A 4458-nucleotide genomic window follows, 5' to 3' on the forward strand; every position below is an offset into this window, starting at 1 on the left:
TGGCATAACTTAGGTGGTAAGGAAGGATTTATGTGTGATGAGAAGTCAATGGTTCAATTTGTCATGATGTTAAAAAAAAAAAAAAAAACTCACCTTTTCAAAAAAAAAAATAATTTTTTTAGGAGTTGAATGACAAATTTAACGTTATGCTATACGTTTATTTGGAATTTTAAGTTGGTTTTGATGCAATATTTTCCTGTAACATTTTGAAATAATGTAATATTGCTCATATAGTTAATAAATGTTAATTTTGATAGTTAATTAATAATAAATTATAGAAAAAGACATTAAAAACTACAGAAATGATCAATAAGTAATTTTCTCATGATATTTTTTGTAATTTTTTATATCATTTTCTATAATGTTCACTAATGGTCAAAATTAACTGTTGTTAACAATTTCAAAAGTTAAAAGAAAATATTATACTAGAAACTAAATTTAGAATCCCATACACTATTGGTTTTATAGCTTAAGGTGAAATGGCCCGTTAACACTTGTTTTAATCTAATATAGTGATTTTTTAAAATTTTCAAAAACACAAAATAATCAAATTCTTTTTCATCCTAAATTAATATTTTTTAGAGAATCTGTACATAAGGGATATTATTCATGATACATTTTTCAGTAATATATTTGAAAAAATATTTACAAATGTAAAAGTAATTTTTGAAAATAAATATGCTACGTATTATAACAGCCGAAACTAGAATTTGTTGAAGTAAATTATCTAAGTAAAGTAGTGCTAATGATAGAATCGTAAAATTGTTGTTGTTATTTTGTATTATTTTTAAATAAAAATATAATTATTGTAGAAATCAATAAAAATAAAAAAAAAATTAACTGTTAACATCTAAATTGTATAGTATTATTAAAAATATATAATATTTTTAATTTTTTTATTAGTGCTGTTGTCAATAATTGTGATCCCTTGACTGTCTAATAGTTGATTAAATTAGTTGGTCAAATTATATTTTAGTATTTTACATAACTAAAAAATAAAAATTGTATATTAATATTTATATGTAATTTAAGAGACTTAATTGATATTGATTTTCTCTAGGATACTTATTAATGGGAAAATGACATAAAATATTACTTAAATATATAAATGATAATCAAGTTTTTTGAAATGTCTTAATTCCGCTAAAGTTTTTAGGTACTTTTTTTACATTAATAATTTTAAATTAAATGACTAAACTACCCTTGTTTATAATATTTATAATAGGTTTGACTCTATTTTTTCAATAACAACTTTTATTTAAGTAGTCACAATTTTTGTTTTGTGACTTGCAAAAATTAAATAAGAAATTATAATTTCTCATGTGAAATTTCTTTTATGATTGGTAAATAAGTTTTGAAAAAACCAGTCGTAATTATAATTTTTGTTTAAGTAATAGCAACTTTGATTATGTGAATGGCAAAAATTAAACAAAACAATCATAACTTTTTACATAAATTTTTTTTTATTATTGAAGCCCAAGTTCTGAAATAAGAAATCACAATTTTTTTATGTGAATTGTAAAAATTGAATAAAAATCATAACTTCTCATGTGAAATTTTTTTTTATTATTGAAGTCTAAGTTATGAAAATAATTGGTCACAATTTTTGTTTAAGCAAGACAACTTTGATTCCATGAATTGTAAAAATGGAATAAAAAATCACAACTTTTCATATGAACTTGTTTTTTTTTTAATTTTAAACAAGGGACAATTTAATCATTCAACTTAAAATCATTATGTCAGAAACGTATCTAAAAATTTTAGAAGACTTATGGCATTTCAAGATATTTAATTATCATTTATATATTTATATTTTGATGGAATTTTATTGTCATTTTTCCATGCATAATTTTTTGGATCTTTTTTTATAATTTTTTTATCATTTGTTGTAATTTTTAAGCTAATTGATAGTTAAAGGTGTATTTTTTTAATGGCAGAATGTCTAAATATAATTTTTAAATGCTAAAAGGGAAATTTTGTAATTTTAGAATACTAAATATTTTTTAAAAAAAATAATTGAGGGATAAAAATATCTAGGACTTTACGCCCACTTTAGAACTTAAAAAATGCCCTTTAATCTTTGATTTAAAAATATAATTAAAAATTATTATTTGATTTCTCTTCTTATCGTAAGCTCCGCGTAATTATCAGATTAAACTTCGTCACCGATTGAACTTTGTTTTGTTTGTCCTTTTTTACTTTTATTCATAGTATGTCGATGGAAGTCAAAGGAAACTGCACCATGCCAACAATGGGGGAAGCTATTCACCCAGCGGCCACCCAGCACACTGAATTCACATTAATTTATAGTACCCAGCTATCTGTTCGCATCAATATAATTAATATTGATGGCCCTGACCGGTAATACCAGAGAGATATCTTCAGATTGTTTTTTCTTTGTTTTTGTTGCGGCTGCAAGATCAGGTCTTCTCGATGTGGAAACAACAGTCATTCCGATGCCCCACTCCTATAAATACACAAGCATGGGCAAAGACAACCTCTCGCATATATATATCATCTTCCTCGAGTGAGTTGTATGAGAGAGGGAGACCAAAAAATAATAATAATAAGAGTGGAAAATGGGTTCATTGCCTGCTTCAAGGAAGCCTCACGTTGTGTGTATCCCACACCCAGCACAGGGCCACATCGATCCCATGCTTAAGCTTGCAAAGCTTCTTCACTTTCATGGCTTTCACATCGCCTTCGTTAACACTGAGTTCAACCACAAACGTCTTCTCAAATCGCGAGGTCCTGATTCCCTCAATGGCCTCTCTTCTTTCTGTTTCGAAACCATCCCCGGCGGCCTTACGGACTCCGACGAAGTCGTCGTCGACGCCACACAGGACATCCCTTCCCTGTGCGAGTCAACACGTATAACTTGCTTAGCTCCCTTCAGAAACCTCCTCAACAAACTCAACAATTACCCTGATGTCCCTCCCGTTACCGCCATAGTTTCCGATGGAGTCATGAGCTTCACGGTGGCCGCTGCCGATGAACTCGGCATCCCAGAGGTCATTTTCTGGACTACTAGTGCTTGTGGGTTTCTTTGCTACGTTCATTACCGCCAACTCATGGACAAAGGCTTGACACCACTCAAAGGTAGACTATCTTCTATGCTTTATGTATTTAATAGAACTTGTTGCTTGTTGGGTATCTTGTTGAAAAATATATAACATACTCTAATATTTGGAGAGTACTGTGATAGATTGGATTCCAGGAATCAAGGAAATCCGGCTAAGGGACATCCCAAGCTTTGTGAGAACCACAAACCCAGATGAATTCATGCTCGACTTCATTCTTGGCGAGTGTGAAAGGGCTAAGAAAGCTTCTGCAATCATCTTGAACACGATCGATGCTCTAGAACATGACGTTTTAGAAGGACTATCATCCATCTTGCCTCCAATCTACTCCATCGGTCCCTTATATCTACTCACCAACGAAATCACTGACAAGAACTTGAAGCAAATCGGATCAAAGCTGTGGAAGGAAGAACCAGAGTGTCTGGAATGGCTAGACGCGAAAGAACCAGACTCTGTTGTATACGTCAACTTAGGGAGCATCAAGTGATGACGAGAGAGCAAATGATAGAGTTTGCATGGGGACTTGCTAACAGCAACAAAACCTTCTTATGGGTAATCCTACCCGATCTTGTTACAGGCGATGACGCAGTTCTTCCTCCAGAATTCATCGAAGAAACCAGAAACAGAGGGCTGTTATCAAGTTGTTGTCCACAAGAACAAGTTCTGGCTCATCCTTCAGTGGATGGAACTCAACTATTGAAAGTATCTGCGGTGGTGTGGCTATGGCATGTTGGCCGTTCTTCGCAGAGCGACAGACGAATTGTAGATTTGCGAGCAGAGAATGGGGAATTGGGTTGGAGATAGAGAGTGATGTGAATATGGAAGGAGTAGAGAAGCTTGTGAAGGAATTAATGGAGGGAGACAAGGGGAAAGAGATGAAGAAGGCGGCTCTTGAATGGATGAAAATGGCAGGGGAAGCAACCTGTAGACCTGGTGGATCTTCGTTTCAGAATTTTGAGACCGTGGTACGACAAGTTCTTCTGGCAAGTAAAACTATTACCAAGTAGAGGGATTTGTAGTTGTTGTTGTTGTTGTTGTTTGTTTGTTTTTTTTTTAAATCAGAACATTTAGATTTTGTTAAACCTTAGTGTTAATTACGAGCTTCCATTTCCATTTACATCATATGCCAGTTTTATTGTATGTGTTCCAACGCCCTTGCATTGCTATGATGTTATCTTATCTTTCAGTCGGTGATAATAATTACATATATAAAATACTTTCTTCATTTTCACAAATTCAGTCCAGCATGAATCATTCCATTTATAATTTTATTTATAACAGTTCTATTTAGGAAAAATTATGTATACATCTGTAAAAGAGATTTATTTACAAATAAATTTTACAAAATTTAAAAATTGCGGTCGAGTCCTCTTGGAAT

The 4458-nt window shown here is 31.7% G+C and overlaps 1 pseudogene; it reads left to right on the forward strand.

The window, feature by feature from the left end:
- Nucleotides 1-2551: 2551 nt before the first annotated feature.
- LOC129310300 (7-deoxyloganetin glucosyltransferase-like) lies at nucleotides 2552-4193 on the forward strand (annotated as a pseudogene).
- Nucleotides 4194-4458: the final 265 nt, after the last annotated feature.

The sequence above is a fragment of the Prosopis cineraria genome, unplaced genomic scaffold (assembly GCF_029017545.1).
Source record: "Prosopis cineraria cultivar Desert tree isolate PC_DT_omini unplaced genomic scaffold, ASM2901754v1 PC5, whole genome shotgun sequence".
NCBI classification, from domain to species: Eukaryota; Viridiplantae; Streptophyta; class Magnoliopsida; order Fabales; family Fabaceae; genus Prosopis; species Prosopis cineraria.